General features: G+C 35.0%; 1 pseudogene across 1 annotated transcript; it reads right to left on the reverse strand.

Moving 5' to 3' along the window:
* Positions 1 to 15,332: 15,332 nt before the first annotated feature.
* On the reverse strand, positions 15,333 to 17,958 carry LOC110006999 (trans-ocimene synthase, chloroplastic-like; annotated as a pseudogene). The gene is made up of 3 exons (XR_016050421.1): positions 17,511 to 17,958; positions 16,812 to 16,897; positions 15,333 to 16,675 (listed from the first exon to the last, which is right to left on the reverse strand). The product of XR_016050421.1 is annotated as a trans-ocimene synthase, chloroplastic-like (transcript).
* Positions 17,959 to 19,676: the final 1,718 nt, after the last annotated feature.

Consider the following 19,676-nt stretch of genomic DNA (forward strand, 5'->3'; position numbering starts at 1 on the left):
CCATGTCATATCGTAGAAGACACATATCTTTTTGGAAAGTAATTTAATGCCATGTCATATAGTAGAAGACACATATCTTTTTGGAAAGGATTTGAAAACATCTTTTTGGAAAGGATTTGAAAACAATGAGTGATTTTTTTGAAGGTTTTTCGAAAGACAAACTTTGAAAATGAATAGGCCTGTAGTTAATCCAATTGTAGCTCCTTTGGTAGAATAAGGTTTAAATGTTTATCGAAGTTTAAACTACCAAAAATCTAATCAAAGTGGTAAATTTTGAAATCAATGTTTGTCACTTGGATTTGAATGGGTGAACCTAGTTAAATTTAAGGAATCGTTAGAAGCTCCTTCTGAAAGAAAGACCTATATGATCTTTTACCGGAGAATATATATATATATATATATTCACCCTTTTCTTTTGGCAAAAGATCACTTACAGGTGGCCTTTATTATAATAAGATAAATTTCAAAATAAAATAAACATGACAATAAAACCAAAATCTTAACAACTTGATGCCATAGAAACAACTATACACTATGCTTGAGAATAAAAGATAAGATTGCAAGAAACAAAAGGAAGAGTGCCGGAGATGACCTCAACCGGGCTTATTACATCCCACACTGAGTCGCTGCCATCCGATGGTACGGGATCAACGGTCTAGCTTCAATCTCGAATTGAGAAAACAAATTTCGACCAAGCCACACCAATGGAACATGAATCCCTTTGATCACCAACTCAAACCCTAGGTGAATTCTCTTAGCAACTTAGTTTGAAAGAGATGAATTCTCTTGTTGCTAAACCCTAAAACCCTTAGCCATAAATCCATATTTGAGATATATGAGAGAAGAACTCTATAACCTAAACCCTTAGGTTCTTTCACAATGTGGGAGAGAGACCAAACAAGAGAGAGATAAACTTTCTTAAGAGAGAGAGATAAAAAGAAAAGGTGTAAAGATTTTTTGGTAGAGACCATCACTTTTCTATAGGCTTTGAATAAGATTAGGGTTTCTTAGGGTTTTCTTTGACTTACCTCTTCTTGTGAGATTGAACATAGACCGTCGATCAAGGGTGACTTGTGGGGTAAAAGATCTGAGCCATCCATTCCATAGATGGGCCATCAACATTATGGAAGGTGCATGAACCATTATCTCCCTTTTCTAAACTATTTTATCATCAAAAGAAATTAAATAAATTAAATCTAATCAAAATATTTTGTATACCATAAAATAGCACAAGTCTACTCAATCTTTCCATAAAATCTTTCAAGTCAATATCTTCCAACTATATGACCACATGCCATATCACTAAAAAATAGGAAAGAGAATAAGGGTGGGGCGTGCCACCCAAAAGAGTCACTCATGGGCCCCACCTTCTAAGAATATGGCGGGCTCATGTGTACAATGGGCTCCCATGATATTTTTATATAATTAATAAAAGGATTTTAGAATATTATTTGAATATTTAAACATTTGTAAAGTCAATATCTTTAATTTTATAAATCCATAAATTATAAATAAAATATCCAGAAGTTTATAAAAGTTCAAATAATAATCTTAAAATAATTTTCATCATAAAACAAACACAATTAAATTAATTTGATGGGAAAATAATCCATATGGTTCAGGAATCAGCAATCATGGGGCGCTCCATTTTCTACATTGGACTACAGACCACACTTGTTTTATCAGACCGACCCAGCCTTTCTCATGACCCACAGTCCAAGCAGGGGCTCATTAGCGGATCACCAAAGTCCAGCCAATGAGGCAAGGGATTGCAATCCCAGCTTGTGGATTACAGGTCCTCCCTTAGAGACGAGTCAAGGTCACCTAGACCTGATGCGACCATAGCTCCTATGGTGCATTGGGGTATCTCTTGCACATGCATACGTTTCATCCTAATGGGGGATTTTTCGCTTTCCTAAACGATCTATCGATATGCATGTCGTGTGATAGTACATGGATGAGGTTTTGGCCCCAGTCTCTGTAGGCCACCATCACACATAAGGGTCATACAGTCCCTCGGTTCACTCATCCGAGCATGTTCTCCGATCTCATCAAGGGCTAACCCATAAACTCTCATCGGTTTGTTCTTCATGCTCAGATAACATGGGTTTTTTCCAACCGACTGGCCTAGATCGTTAAGCACAGATCGATATCAGCAAACCATCGTTTCTTTAGTATGATCCATAGAGACCACACTCCCACTCAATTCATGTTTCACTATATCATTTCATTTTACAAGCACTCATAAGGCCTTTAAAGGCCACATGAACCCAGCACCTTCTATATATAATGGGTCTTAAAGTTCAACCATCGACCTTTTGGATGAGATAGGCATTTTGCTTTGATTGGTTAGTTAATTCTTCTTATTAAAATCCATGCCAACCGGACTAAGAATTTGAGACTAGCAATCATCGAATACCCCCAACCTCTGGACTTTTTCCTCTTGTCACAGTCCAAAGAATGATTTTAAGAGTTTTCATGAAGCCTCTATCTTAAAGAGTGCAAGATGCTACCCATAGTATTTTGATACCTCCTTGAACTTGTAATTTTGTTTTTTTGTCCACTAACTTCATATATTCATATGATGGAGATCCTTTAGGTTCATACATAGAGATCCATTCCCTAGGTTCATCGAGCAATGCCCTTTTCCTGATTTAAGCACCAGACTGTCTGACTCTTTCTTGAGATCTCAAACACCTTTTTTGTGGTTTCATTTGAAATTTGTTTTTTAATACATCCACCACAAGGGCCCTTTTGATTGTTCAACATGGCTCTCTCTCTCTCTCTCTCTCTCTCTCTCTCTCTCGATCGACACGTGCACTACATTTGATGTGGGTAATCCATTGAGGCATTGAGACTGTCATTGATTGAAGTCTCTTATGGATGGTGGTTTTGATTTTTCTTGCCCTCTTATCTGTAATTTGTTTCGTGCATTTTTGGCACGTCGTTGTAGGACTAAAAAAAATCACAATATTCCTCGAGAATTATCAAATTTTGCATTCTTCATGTGCAAAACAGGTTTCAATTTTTTTTTGTGCTCAAATTGCCCTCTACCCATAGATTGATATCCAACACTTCTTCAAAGGTGGTTGATGAATTTCATCAATCCCCTATTTAAAACTTTCCACCCGAGCTTAGTGTGCTTCATAGTCAAAGTTACTTTCGGCTTCCTAATCCCATTGACCTTCGTCCTTATGGCTAAGCTCATTAGATTTTCTCTTTATTAGGTTTAATCTTTTACCTACCCTAATGTGTTCTAGATTTGCCTTAGGTTTAAGGCTTTTAACAGTTTTCATAGGTAGTTGTAGACACCCCTTTTCTTGCCTGAGGGAATCCTAGAAAACAAATTAATAATTTTAGTGGTCCTAGGACTAGTAAGGACTCAATTAATTACCTAAAACCCACTTAACGAATTTCTAGAAAACAACCCAAAAATCTTAGCAGGTTGACAACAACCATCGCTCTTGTACCGGTGTTGCAAAAAGTAGATGAAGACTTTGCCGATGATTCCAAATATTAATGGGTTATGCCAGTTGACTTTGAATCGCAGAGAGTCCAGGGTTTTTAAGAACGGCTGAGAATTGTTTCTTTTTTCTCTATATTTTCCATGGCCATGAAGACCTAATTTATAGGTAGATGGGATGATGCGGTTCTCCAATGTTCAACTTTCCTTCCTAGAACATCTATAAAGTGACCCTCAATTTCTAAGAGATATGGGCCTTTTCGATCCACTATCCGTTGAAAAGTTATCCACTATCTGTTGAAAAAGAGGTTTTCTCTCTCTAAATTTTTTTTGTAAAGATAAATAGTTAATAATACATTATTTTTAAAAAAAATAATCAAAATAAAAAAGTATATGGTATGTCTGAGGCCCCATTATCACACGTACCAATAGGCCACCTTTGCGATATCACAAGCAAATGGAGATACACAAGTGCGAACCTCCATTTCATGCAACATTTGCTTCATCTCTCTAACCAAACCCTCGATATGTTTCTCCTATAGACACGGACACATGTGTCTCTTTATGACAAGGATACGAGTATCAAAAACTTAAATCCAAAGCAATGACATGTCAGTACAATAAGCAAGTATCTACATAAATTTACATCTATATATACATATCTTAAAATCTATGTGTAGTTCTCATCTACATTTACACATACAACAATTTATATCATACAATAATAGTAAAGCATCTAAAAATAAAATTAATTAAATTTATAGCCCCAAAAAAGGCTACATTGTGAATTTAAATTTTATTCATTAAATTTTTTAATTGACCGATTCAATGTTGCATTATAGCAGTATGTAGAAAAGCTACAAAGTATTAGAAAATTATTAATTCAAAATGTAGTACCGGCTATTGAAAATTGTCCTAATGCATTCATAAAAAATACAAGCTTCTAAAATTAGTGAAGTCAATTGCTAGAACAAGGCAATGTACAATATAATTCATGCAATTAAAGGCAAAAAGGATGGAACAATAAAGATCTTATATGGCACAAGGCACAATGGGAATGGGAGATATAAATGAATATACATTGGTCCACAACTTGCCAAGGAGAAACCAGTGGCCAACAGGTTTGGAGAGGGAGAAACTAGTGGTCAACTAGTTGGGAACGTAGAAATTCTAAAAAGTTTCATGTTAGTTAAAATAGATCGTATCTTTTATTTATAGTAACAATTACTATGAAAACCTTAATTTAACAAATAAATATTTTTTTTTGTCTTTAGTCTAAAATATTTATTTCCTTTTAAAATACTTGTTACTTTTAAAATAAAATAATTTTCAACAAAGAATAGATTATCTAAAAAACGAAATTCACTTTAAAAAAAAGAGACACGACCAAAACAAAGGACACAATAGTGGACACTTAATAGAGGCGTCGTATACGTGTCTAAGAGTGTGGACATGTGTCGGTATCCGTCAAGTATCGAAACAAGTTCAAACCCCAGAACATGTGTGTCTATATTTCATGTCATTTCCCCATTTCCTAAATCATAAAACCTAGCAAAATAAAACCTCTAAAACCTCCACACCCCCACCCCCCCCCCCCCCCTCTCTCTCTTTCTCTCTCTCTTCCTCTCTCAAGAACCAATACTTCACTTTCTCTTTAAGCGCTGATATTTCTTTTTACACTCGGATTTAAGTTGATCTCAGAGAGAGATCAACCGAAATACCATGCAAAACTAGTTAATTTTAGAGATTAGTAGAGTGGAGCCACTCAAATTATGGGCTAAAAAATGTTGTTGATGTATACTGATCCGGTTCTTTTATGAGTTTGTTCGCTTCATTGCGACAGCCCCAAATTTGACTATTAGACCTTAAAGACTCCCTGAAATTTAACCAAAACTAATAATAAAGAAATTTAAAGAGAAATAAAATAAAGCAAAAAAATTAAATGAAGAAATAAGTAAATAAAAAATAAAAGAGAGAGAAATAACGCATATTTGAGAAACCCGGACTGGGGCCCAAATTAGGACTGCAAGTTGATTTACACCTTTTGATGTATTCTCTTGCCTTCTTAAAGCATGTTTGTAAGGTTTTGATTTGGATCTATGAGACTTAGAATGAGGAATTTTGAGAGGATCCAGGATTAGGAGCTTTTACCTAAGGTTTTCTAGCGTTTTTCCCTATTTTCCTAGAGGGTTTTCTAGACCCATCATACCACGCGACACACAGCTCGTCATGCATCAAGAATGTGACATGTGTCAAATCGTGTACGGACTAACTTGTCATTTTTATGAAAATCTTCCTTGGGCCATAACATTCTAATCGTAAGTCGGATGTTGGCAATTCTTGAACCGTTAGAAAGATTGCAACCTCCTCTATAAGTTGGAATCATATTTTTCCAAATTTGAGTTACCTTTTAGGGGTATATAAGGCTGGGACTTCAAGGTCTCGGTTTTATGTGTTTAGGTGTCAGATTGGTGTCTGGGTTAGATTCTTAGATTCATAAGGCTCATGGGTGTCTAAAGGGACTATTTGAAGTGTTTGGGTTAGTTTTAGATAACTTTGGGACAATTCTATGAGTTTAGGGCTGCTATGGCTCACTAGGGTTAGGGGATGTCTGCAGTTACCCCTCGTTGGAATTCATTTGGAACGCCGACTGAATAACAAAGAAGTAGACACCTCAAACACAATCGAAAGGAAGTTTTTGAGGGGCATCCTTTTTATTGGTCAGTATCCTTTGAGGAGGTAGTATGCCGTTGGTTATTTTTTGTCCATAAGACATCAAACTGGCACTACACTTTATTAGAGGTGGTGATGTTGAGAGGACTCCGACAATCTAGATTCGAAGAAATAGTCAGCACGAACTGTGCTATCTTTGAGTTCGTGACTTCTCTTTGCTGAAGTCCTCCCAATACTACCTGAGATGTCAATGTAGTCATCTTCGACTTTAGATCATTTTCTTAGGATATGGCTTTCAATTGAATGGGAAATTTCAATTAAGAAGAAAATGATAATGATGAATTTCTGCCTACTTGAACTTATGTTTGCCTTTGATTCTAATTTCTTTGGGTCCACTGGTTTAGGTTAAGCTTTTGAGAACCTATGGATTAGTTATGCTTAAGGGTTTTCCTAAGGATTTTAATTCATGCTTCAAGACTTTAAGAGAAGGCGAAAACATTGTAGCATCATGTATAGGTTGTCCAAGTCCTTCACTTTGGAGAAAATTTTTAGAAAATTTTGAAAATAGAGAAGGAATTTTTTAAAACAGAACCAGGTGTTTATGCGTATTATTTTAACAAAGAAACTAAGGTTTTTGAAACCTTAGAAACACATAAGGGAATTTTTGAAAAAGAGTGGAATTTTTTAAAATAGGTTTGGTAAGCTGTTTAGGATCATACTACCATGGAGCTTCTCTCTCTCTCTCTCCTTTTTTTTTTTTTCCTTTTTTTTAAATATGAGCTTGCTGAGCCTCTGGTTGGGACCTTCAGGATAAGGAATAATTGAATACTCTTCTATCTTCCACCCTTAGCTCTTGTGTCACAACTCAAAGGAGAGATATTGCTAAAGTTTTCAGGCAAGTCGATGCCTTAGAAAAAATGAAATATTACCTTTGAGTGCTCAATGTCTCCTTGGATGCTGAATTTCTTTCCTCCACTATCACTCCTTTGAATTTCATATTGTCTAGGCTCTTCGTATTTACTTGGATTGATGCCTATAGTTTTCTTTGCTTTTGACATTCTTCTAACTTAGGAAGAGAAGTTGAGTAGAATTTCTAGCGATATTGGAGAAGAGACGAAAAAAGAACTTTTTTTTTGGGTGTGCCCTATGGTCCCTTTCGAGTGTCCAGCCTTGTGGCCATTTTCGAGTGTCCAGCCTTGTGGCCATTTTTTTAGAACGCTTAAGATTTCTTTTGGATTTTCTACCAGGCAAACTTCATTTTTTTTTTCCTTTTTTTTTTTTGTTGTATTTTTTCTTATCGCCCCAAGAGTCTCTTTTGGGTGTTCAACCCACTGGCCTTTTATCCAAATTTTCAGTTTGCCAGAATTTCTTTTTCTTTTCTCTGTTTTTTTCAGTTTTGAAGATGGTGATGAAAGAGGACGCTTAAGATTTCTTTTGGATTTTCTACCAGGCAAACTTCATTTTTTTTTCCTTATTTTTTTTGTTGTATTTTTTCTTATCGCCCCAAGAGTCTCTTTTGGGTGTTCAACCCACTGGCTTTTTATTCAAATTTTCAGTTTGCCAGAATTTCTTTTTCCTTTTATCCAAATTTTCAGTTTGCCAGAATTTCTTTTTCTTTTCTCTGTTTTTTTCAGTTTTGAAGATGGTGATGAATGAGGAGGAGAAGAAGACGAGTATGAAGGAGGAGGAGGAGAAGAGTCGGTGGTGTTTTCCTTTTTAAGGTACTTCTATAAGAGCTCGATCATTCTTCCTTCCATTAAATAAGGAATTCCTCTTTTTACTTTTTCTTTTTTTTTTTTTTTTTTTGACAAGTTTACAAAGGAATGGAACTTCAGACCTAGTGCTATGAAAACCTAACAGCTAACACCTTGGCCCAAGGCCAATTCCTTAACTAATAAATTGCTTTCTTAGTCTTCGTATCTTGTTTTGTATTTTTGGTGATTAACAATTTTGAACTTGGCAACATTTGCTACTAGGATGAAAAGGAGAGCGGATGTGATCCATCCTACATTGAGTGCCACATGAAGCAACACAAAGATGAAACCGAAGACAACGCCAAACAACACACAAGAGACTTGATAGCCACTATGTCGAAGAAACTCAATCAAGAACGCCTCGAGCAGAGTCCTTTCCCACACTCCTTCACAAGGATAGCTTTGAATAGCTCTCGAATGGTCTAAGTCATGTACCAATCTGAGATTGATTCAGTTGGTTCTACTCTTAAGGACCAAATGAAGTCTCTGCTTCTTGAACCCATGTCTCTAAATTCCTAACTCTTCCATTACTCTTTCAAAATACCTACGCATAATGCAAATTCAGTAAAAATATGTTGTTAGTTTCTTTTGATGTAATTCTTTTCACTAAGGAACAAAGTAAAAGGAGGACAAAAAAGATCGGGTTGGTGTGATTTCTGATCAGTTAAGGTCTCTATTAAAGAGGTTATAGGGTATGGGACCTATTAAGAGAAAGTTTTGTGTAAGATAAAAAAGGACACATTTAACAAATATGGGGAAATGTCAGTTTTGTCTTTGTATCTTTAGGGTCCAAAACATGGATCTCTCCCTCTCTCTCTGTCTCTTTCCATTCAGTTCTCTTGCATGTGTCCTCTTTAGACATAGTTATCATTATTTATCAACAAAAGAATCACAAGTTATCCAAATAACAAAAGTGAGAGAGACTCCAATTAAATGTGGTTTTGCCAAAATATCTGAGATTTTTAAAAAACCTTTGTCGGAAAACTTGTTCCAAATCCTCATATAGATCATGTTTATAGGCTAAATAAAGAATCATAAACCCCATTTTGGAATTGGTTATTCTTCAAAGAGCTGCTGAACCCTAGGGACCACAACAGCCCAGTAGACTCTATCATCTTTTAAAACATAAAACTCACACATAAGACCTAATCAAGTCCTAAAATTATCATCCTAGATAGCCCTATGCCTAATAGACATAGGAAACCAATCTGGACATCAATCCAATACCCCAAAACCTGAAACTGATTCCTAAGAGTCCTATCCCTTTAGACTCGTCTAAAATCAACCACATTTGGCTAAATATGATGCTAAATTGAAGAGTAGATCATGAGATTTCCAACAGTCCAAGAATTTCCTGAATCCGATTCGCCGCTTGAAAGTTATGGTCCAAATAAATTTTTTTACTAGTAATTCTAGAATGGTCCCTGTAAAAGCCTCTGAAACCCTAACATCATAGATGTACGAAATCACAGCCCTAGGGGCACGAAATCTAGCAAATTATCGTCAAATTCAAATCCCTAATTTTGATTGATAAACCCAAGCCCAAGAAAGTTTACCTAGGCATCATCAAGAAGAAACGTGTAGGAGCATGGTGTAAACAACCCTTGATCCTAACACGGGCACTAACTCGGGGTCTTTGGGTGTGCCGGGCTGGTCGGCCTAGCTAAGAAGTCATTTTATTTATTTATTTATTGATTTTCAGATTAATTTAATCTTATTAATTTTATTTAGTTTATTTTTAGTCTTAGGGTTTTCTAATAGGGTTATTGTGATATTGAGCCGGATCTTTCAACGGTACTTAAAGAACCATGATCTTCTCATATTTCTTTTTTTTTTTTAATTGTAATTTGACAAACCCACTCATCTTTGCCTATTTTTATTTTTAAATCGTTGAAAGCATAAATTTTGTGAGGTTTCAATCAAGATCTCATCGGATTTGGTTGTAAACAATTTGGCGCTCATCATGGGGTTTGTTGAGCTCAAGATCGTTTGAAATCCGTCAAAAGTTGATTCTGAAAAATCTGCTCCAAGGTCAAATTTTGGCATATTAGTGAGGACACCGTGTCTATGACTATGTAGATTTATGGACCTATTTTTAAGGACATATAAGCTCTAATATGGAAATCATCAATATGAAAAATAAATAAATTTTGAAAATTAAAAATAATAATTCTATTAAGAAAACATTTGGATTGTTAGTTTCTTTTGTTTTTAGATAGACCACATATTTGCATCCATATGTAAAATGGATGCTTTATAGCTCGGGACAACAAATGTAGAAATGTGGTCCTTGTCGCACGAAACAATTTTCCTCCTATAAAACCCCAGAATTTTGTTAAAAGAGAGAGAGAGAAATAATATTTTTCCATTGTTAAACCTGGCTTTGATTACCTCTTTCTTATAGCTTGGTATTTCTTGTTTTTCTGCTCGCAAGTAGTTAAAATAAATAAATAAATGAGGATCACTCTGTTACCTTTTATGAGAAGAGCGTGTTTATGTTTCTATTTCTCTCATGCTTCTTAACGGCAAAGACAGTTTTTTTTTTTTTTTTGGGTGCGGGACTATCTCTACTTTTTGTGAGAAAGTTTTTGGGTGCGTGACTATCTCTATTCTCTATGAGAAGAGCATGTTAAGAGTTGGAAAGAAGGTTTTTGGGTGCGTGATTATCTCTATTAAAAACGGTGACTGAAGTTCCTCCGTCTTTCTCTCTATGCAAGAAGGCACCATTTATGCAAGAAGGCCCAAATTTAAACAAAAACTCTAAAAAAAAAAAGACTTGCAAAAAAAAAGGGGAAAAAAAAGAAAGAAAGAAAGAAAAGAAAAAAAGAAAGAAAGTGGGGCTGGGTTCATGGTAGTCAAATCCCCACATTTAGTCATCCCATTGTGGCTTCCATTCCTACCACTAACACCACTCTACCAACACCTTCAGAAATCTAATCCCTAATTTACTTAAAATGAATGGGTAGGGTCTGTCCACCCCACTTAATTGCCAAAAAAAAAAAAGAACTCTTAAAAAACTAACGTACTAAAAAATAATATTGCTTAGAAAAATATTTATGATAATTTCTCGACTAGTACTTCTTCTTCAACCCAGATTTGATCACTCTAAATAATCGAGCGCGATCATCTCAACAAAATCATTGTTCACTGGTTGGAGAGAGCTACCCCTCGAGTTAAGCTCGTTGTCACTGGAGGTATTTCCCACATAAGAAATTAAGTGCTTGACATTGAAAACATCAGAAGTTCTCATATGGCTTGGTGTCTTTAATTGGTACATCTTGTCAATGATCTTCTATAAAATTTTGTTTGGTCCAATGTTTTGATTATTGAGCTCGCTATTCTCCAGAATAGGACACCTGTCTTTGGTCAAAACAGCTCACATAATCTCCAACTTTGATACTTGCATGCGACGATGCTTATCTGCAATAGCCTTGTGTTTAGCATTATTGGCTTCAATCTTCTTCTTAACCAGCTCATGAATGCGTTTGATTTGGTCAGCTAAGAATTTTTCCTTGCCACTAAATTTTTCTATATGAGGCTTAGAAATCAAATTTATCACCCTGTTTGGATTATATCTATAGACACCTTAAAAAAGGATTTTATGAGTTGTTCAATTCTCTGACCTGTTGAAAGCAAATTTAGGTTGAGAAATCTCATTGCTTTGGTTTGTTTCCTACCAAAATGCAAAATAAATTCCCAAGCTTTTACTTTTTACCTACGTCTGACCATCACTTCGGGAATGATTAACATTGCTAAAACAAAACTCAGTTCCCATAAAGTTCCATAGAGATCTCCAAAAATGACTAATGAATATTGCATCTTTGTTTCTTTGAAGTGATTGACATTAGAATGCCATGCAAATGAACAATCTCTTTGAAATAGATTTTTGCACTATTAGAAGCACCCATAGTTTTCAGAATTGGATAATATAGAGAGAACACAAATGTACATGTGTATGACGATTCGTATAAATTATATGCCTAATTTAAAACTTGGTGATTATGAGTTAGGTCAGGTTTAAGAAGAAGGTGATTTTGGTTTGGAGAACACTGTAATTGTGAGATTCTCCTATTTTTCTTTTTTCTTTTTTCTTTTTTTGTAATTTTGTCTTGTCATTTGGCGAATTGCGTGATTTAAACGGGGCAAATTGGAATGGAAAGCCTGGTGAGTCCAGGTCGGGTACAAACATTTGAAACACTGTTACATTGGCGTAACTCTTACTTTAGAATGGACAATCATACGAAGAAAAGAGTACCATACACAAATTGTGAGTTGAGAATTGAACTATTGAGATTAAGCTTTTATGAGATGGCAACATTTAGTTGTTATCAAGAATGTATGGTGATCCCTCTGAGTACCATACGCAAATCGATATATACACGTAATACACAAAGAAGTCACAAGGCAATAGTTCACATGAAATTCAGTTATGATATCTAATGTGTCTCGTAGCAGCCGACCTTTCGCAATGCTATATCAAAAATTCGATTCCGACAACTGAACTACCCTAGCCACTGTTCAAGAAGAGAAAGGGTATCTCTGGGAACTGCAGCCTGGTGAATCCAACCTCCGTATCGTGTCACTTCTGTACTCTGAACCTTTGGGGTGCGTGGTTAATGTCAAATAAGGAAATTTTGAGGGCTTTGGGGTGAAACCCCGGCGTTAAACCTGCCTATCTATATAGCCTTCCGGTACTTCAAACACCGGACAGTTAAAAAAGTAATTAGAAAAAAACGAAAAAAAAAAAACGAAAGCCGGGGAAAGAATGAGTTGAGGATTGTGGCTTGCAACTTCCACAGTCTCCCTCGTTACGTGGGAAAGTAAAAGAACGAAAGCATGAGCTAGTGCCACGTGTACACCTGAACTCGTCCCTCCATTCTTCAAATATTCTTCTTTGCTTGGCACGTACCCACAGTTAAACCATGTCGCTTCCACTAAGAATGCCTCACATTAGGAAGTCCACTACACGACATTACCAGCATGTAATACTATTAGGACCCAGTTAGCATTCAAAAGGAAATTCGACTTCCTCATTCATTTGGGTGCATATACACTAAAAATTAATGGGTACATGGTATGGAAGAATGAAATGGTATAGGAGATTGAGAGTGATGTGTAGAAACGAAAAACAATATACGAAAATAAGAAAGAAGAAATAAACACAAAAGAAAGAGACAATCAACCACAACGTAAAGATATATGTGGTTCGGCAACGTGCCTATGTCCACCGGAGATGAGAGCTTCTTTACTGGCAATGGAGAATAGAGTTACAATAGCTATCCTCCTCACACCTTTTTGTTCTCTCTGATTACAAAGATATCTGTGTTTTTCCCCTTAACCCTAAAAACCCCCATCGCAATATATCGAGTCTCAAATAGATGGTACAAATTACCGAAATACCCTATGTACAGATATATATCGAATCCCAGATATATCAAAAGCCCTCCAGAGTCGTCCTTTTGACTCCATCTTGGCAGATCTATTTTCTCAGAATATAAGACATCAATCCTCAACATGATGGTGTATTTATGGTTAAATTTTCTTGTAGGTTATTTTTTTAATGACCATGTGCAATGGTTCCTTCAGCTGGTGGTACAAGTGTGGAAATGACTTATTCCACACAAAGTAGAAGTTTTCATTTGGTTGGCACTCCAAAATAAGATCCTCACAATTGACAATCTTGTTAAAAGGGAGAAGATTTTATCTAACATTTGCCTAATGTGTGAGGAATATGGGGAATCAGGAGCTCATCTCTTTCTTCATTACTCATTTGTCTTGAGAACATTGGTTTTCTCTTTACCACAAGAGACCCTTGGAATTGTTACCCAATTAGCCATTCTTAACTTACCCAAAGTTGGTAGTGTATTGTGGAAGATTGCAAGAGGGGCTATTTTGTGGGAAATTTGGAAAAAAGGACATTTGAAAGGAATGTATTACCTTTTGATAGAATCTTAAATAATATTAAGCATTCGTTTTGGTGTTGGTTGTCCATTATAAAAGAGGAAAGGGGTATTTTGGAGGTTGATGTTTCTATTAATCTCTCCAATCTTTTCAGGATGGGTATGGTTCTATGTTTTTCGAGAATACAATAAATTGCTCCCATTCAAGGTAGTTTTAACGTTATTTTGATGGGATTTCTTTGTACAATCTTAGTTTGGTAGTTATTAGAGGGGTCATGAGGGATGGGAATGGATCAGTTGTGTTCTTCTTTGCGGGACTCATAGGCATAACGACAAGCAATCATACCGAAATCTTAGCTCTTTTCAATGGTTTTGAAATTTTTATTTATAAGAACCTTGGGTCTGAATGTATCTTGAAGGGGGCTCTTTAAATGTGATTCGGTGGTACAAAAGGGAGCAGTGATTTGCTTGGAAACTAAGGTCGGTTTGGTTCCAAATCTTGTATATGTCTAGATTCCATATAGTCTCCTTTAACCATGCTTTCAGGGAGTCCAATGAGGTGGCTAACTCGCTAGCAAAGACATGCATTTCTTAACCTTCTCTTCTTATTTATGATGATGTAACTGTTTCTGTGTAATTTTTCTATCAATAATGCCTTGAATGTTAATAAAAAAAAAAAAAAGGGTGTGGTTTGCAATATTAAACAATCAAATTTAGGCATATCTTTGAATTGTATTCTCAGAATGTAAGTTTGGTGTCAAAAATTCTTTGGATGACATCGAAATCTTTTTTTATCTCTAATCATAAAGGTCTAAACTTCAAAACTTATTCAAATAAATTAAATCTATAAACACATGAAAGTCTTGAAAATAGACGGTCCAGATAACATGTTGGAAAATGAACTATTTTTGAGACTCAAAATCCTTTTATTTTATTTTATTTTTTTCATAATCATCCTTTTCGATATCAAGATGATCAAGTAGATGGTTTTTTTCCAAAATCAAAAGGATTTTTTTCAATGTTTTTTCATGTGCACTTTAATTCTACATTTTAATGTTGCAACGAGTAATAAAATATGAGATTGTATATAGTAAGGCAGTTTATCTTTGTTAAAAGGTCATAGTTACTACTAACCATTAGTTGTCAAATTGTTTGGCTTAGGGTGTTTCACAAAGTTTGAGATTTTTTTAAAAAAAACTTTAAGTCTAATTAATGACAGACTCATAACCTCCAAATTTGAAATTTTATAGACAAAAGTACATATAACTTTGTTGCATTAAAAGTAAATGACATGTTTGTATAATTTTTGTTAGCTATAGTCAATAATGATAATTACTTAACTTAGAAAAGAGAGAGAGAAGAAAAAGGTCGGAGAAGAATAATACCGCTTGTCTCAAGTGGCCCATGATATTAAGCCCATGATTCTTGAATACCTTAAAAGACATATCACTGCTAATCTCATAAAACGCTAAATAACATGTTTTCATGTACTCAGGTAGTCCATGGGTAGCCATTGGCTTCCTTCTATAAAAACACAAGACAAGAAAGAAGAACAATTGGATTAAGTCAAAATGGAAAAATAAATGTATTTGAATGAGACCAAAGTAAAAGTGGCCCAATAAAATACAATGAAACCATTTATTTTTTGTACAAGGTAGTTACAAGTAATCTTGATTATTGGATGTGAAATTAGATAGTTGCATTTATTCCCATGACCAAGCTCAAACTTCAAAAGAATTTTTGTCAAACTTTGTGACACACCTAAACTATCATATTATCAGGCGGTTGTAAGTAATTGTGACCTCAGTGTATCATAGGTAAGTACTCTTAGAGTATACAATCTCATAAAATACACCTAATATAAAAAAGGTCCGGTTTCTATGCTGCCAAAGATGTATATATAGAAATGCGGGCCCCTTAATAAATCAACTTTTTGAGATGGATGTTAAAGACAATTTTTAAGGACATTTAATCTCTAACATGGAGATCATGAATATAAAAAAAATCAAAAAATTTTAAAAACTAAATAATTATTCTAGTAAGAAAATATTTGGACTATTACTTTCTATTGTTTTTAGATGGAACACCTACTTGTATCCATCTTTAAGATGAATGATTTACACTTTCTGGACCGCATACGTAGAAATGCGGTCTAGCCCGCATGAAACAATTTTCATATAAAAAATGGCAGTCGGTAAATCTATACAATGGTTGCCTAAACGTAACCTTAAACAATTCCCATTTAGAAATGGAAATTATTTTGATAGGGCTGCAGCCCTGCAAAAATAAGTAAAGAGTCATCTAAAACTAACCAAAAATTACAATTCTAGCATCGTAAAACCTTCAAAAATCGATCACTATTATGGTTATGCAAAGAATTAGGATTGCAAACCCAAAATTTTTTTGTATATTTTAATACATTATCTAGACAGTCTATTTTTCTTTAAAAATAAGTGTTCATGGATATGCAAGATCTGCACATTTTTTGAGCTTGAGATTTCATTGTCTTAAATAGAAATAGATTTTAGAGCCATGAAGATTTTTTATACCCAAAGTTCTGGATAAGGATTCGACTTGAGGCTTGTTTTCATAAAGCCTAGGCCTTACAGAAACCGCATTCTTTAAAAAATACATCAATGCATATAGTTATAAATATCTGAATACACCTTTTTATTGCATCTGTAAATTGATGTAGTTCATCTAAGGTTCCATGAATGTCATAAATATCATCAATAACATGAATGAAGGCAGGGACTTTGGTGAGATCAACTCCATCCATAGAAAACTCAAGACTCCCGCGAAAGAACAGCAGGCCACATGAGCCATTCGCATATTTTATCCCGTACGAATGTTAGCTTATCCGCCAAACCAGGTCCCTCCACCACCTGAAACGTTTTTAGGGTAGTTCAGATATAGGATTCGAATTTGAGAAATAGCACTATGAACGAGAGATATTAGGTATCATATAGAATGGTTTGGCAAGGTACCAAACCCATAACTGAATTTCATGTGAACGATTACCTTGTGACTTCTTTCAACTCCTGCTTATGCATTGCTTGCACTATATTGAAATCCAATACAGCAAATTTAAAGAAATCCTGGTTCCTCTAGGGGTCTCTTTCATACACTTCTACGTATTATATGGATTCTAAGCTCGGCATGTCCGGTGCAAGGGCAACTCGAGTACATGCTTGACAGTTCTAGCAAGTTCGGGCTCTACTCGAGACATCGATGCCTTAAGGTGCTTAAGACTGAAAGCTAAAGCTTCATCCACGCACTCTTCTCCTTGTATGCCAAGGTGTGAAGCATCTTATAGACTCAAGATGCCCATGACAGCTTTGCTCAAACGTGGCTTGAAATCTCCACTTTCATCCTTGAATTTGTTGAACACATTTGTACAGAAACAAAGGGTGTCAAAACATATAAATTACATGGAACCAAATTAATTTTCTTTGCACAAATTAGACTGGAAAATTTACATTTGTAATTCAAAAAATGTAAAAGGTCACCAACTGAGGAAGCTCAGCTTGGAAGAGACTGTAATATAATAATTTTTTAGGTAAATCAGAGGGAAAATTGATCACCTACCCATATTCATTAATATAAGAAAACTACATAAATTATAAATGGAGATCCCTTGATAAGGAATATTCACGACATCAGAAATCAAAATGAGAAAAATAAAATCTGTTCTTTTGAACAAATTATGATATAGATCACTTGCCTGATGACACACCATATCAATGTTTGTCTGAGGAGTCGAAATCGTAAAGAAACAACATATAGGTCGTCATCGCCTTCTCCTACGAAACCATCGTTGTAAATGCGACGTAATCTTTCTCCGATTTCAGCCTCAAAATGGTAGGATATGCCAAGCCGTAGGATGTTGTCGATTAAAACCATGGTTTCTATGTCATTAATAGTGGCACTAATCGTCCTCATCAATTTCTTCTTCAAGTCGTTGAACCGGGCAATATTGATATCAACCTGAAAATCAGTTATGCATAAGCTTAAAAGACTTTTGATAGCCTCAAATGGATCTGCATCTCAGTTATGCATAAGCTTAAAAGACTTTTGATAGCCTCAAATGGATCGGCATCTAATTTCCTGGAATAAAGTGAAAAATGGGCTATAAAGTAATGCAAAATGATTCTATTCAAATGCCACTACTACAATACCCATATGGAAAAAGTTTATATAGAGCTGAGGCTCTAAACAATCAAATTAGAGCCCACCTCAAAAATTCCACTAGAAGAGGATTTTTTTATGCTTAAATATTCTCAGATTAATCATCTCGACATCAAGATGCATGGGCATGAGAAAAAAAATAGATTTCAAGTTTTAGAAATAGTGCATCTTGCAACACATTTTTGGACAGTCAATTTTCAAGATTTTGAAGTTTTCATAGATTTACTTGATCTACACTATTTTTTAAGCTTTAAATTTTATAATTAAAGATGAAAATATATTTTAAGGCTATGACAAAGATTTCCAATATTGAAACCACATTTCTTGATATTATTTGAAAGTATGCTTTGCTTTGATTGTATAAAGACTCTACAAATATATTTTTTGGGTAAATACACCCTACAAATATTACAAATATTACTGTATATGAAATGTACTATTGGCTTACCAGGAAAGACAAAACCCTGGGCAAACTTTGTTTTGCTATTTGTCTACTATATGACTTATTTGTGGTTGTGTGATGTAACTCCACCAGCTAACTGAAAAGACTTACATGAAGATAAAAACTTTTTTACTACTCAGGTTGAGACTCAGAAGTTTAAATTTTGGGAAAATTACAAAAAAAGCCCCCAAAACTACTAACTTACCTTAACCTAATTTTTTCTCTTATTTTTTTCCTCAAAATATACTTTCTATGTAAAAAAACCCCCAAACAAATAAAAAATAAAAAAAATACTTAAACGATCTTCCCTTACTGTTACGTTACCTACACATCTCTCTCCTCTATCCCACCAAAATAGAGCTCTTCGACACCATGTAAGTGCGATCCAGCAGTAGCGCTCCAGCACTGTGTAAAGTTCGGTCAGGCAGTTACGACACTGTGTAAAGGGTAGTCAGGCAGTATGGCTCCAGTACTATATATGCAGTTCGGCAATTAAAAATGGCGGTCCGACAGTTGCAAAGGGCCGTCCAGCAGTTGCAAAGGGCGGATCGGCAGTGGCAAAGGGCAGTCTGACAGTTGCAAAGGGCAGTCTAGCTGTTTCAAAGCGCAGTCTGGCACTTGTGCGCTCTGGCAGTGTGATGGTGAGCTCTGACAATGTGCTACTTGGGTCCAAAAGTCAAAGTGAAATCTGTCCAAAATGATTTTTGTGTACAAAAAGGGCATTTCCATCTAAAAAATATTAACTTTTTCGTTTGGGGATATTTTCATAGAAAGTTTGTTTAGAGAAAAAAGTAAGATAAAAGGTTAAGTTAGGGGTAAGTTGCATAAAAAGTGTGGTCTTTGGGGTTTTTTGTAATTTTCTCTTAAATTTTTAGTGGTAAATTATTTGAGAAAGATCAAATGTAAATGGGAAAATGGATTTGTAAATTGGAAAAAAAAAAAGAGAGAAAAGAACGAAGTTCGTCATAGAAAAACTTACTTATGGACCGGATAAAGCATTATGTTTTTGGTCCAAAAATTCATAAATTTTACACCAAGGTTCTTGTTTTACATCTTTTATTCAAATTTTTCAATATTGCAAATATCAAAATGCATATTTTATTTTTTTATTTATTTTGGTGATTTCTGGAGCCATCAATTGTCCCAGATATTAGACCAACCCATTTATTGGATATATATATATATATATATATATATATATATATATATGGACCAGTCGAAATGTCTCCAATATTGAACTACATTAAAATTAAAAA

Source organism: Amborella trichopoda, chromosome 2 (genome assembly GCF_054954075.1).
Source record: "Amborella trichopoda isolate Santa Cruz 75 chromosome 2, AtrichopodaSantaCruz75HAP2 v2.0, whole genome shotgun sequence".
Taxonomy (NCBI): domain Eukaryota; kingdom Viridiplantae; phylum Streptophyta; class Magnoliopsida; order Amborellales; family Amborellaceae; genus Amborella; species Amborella trichopoda.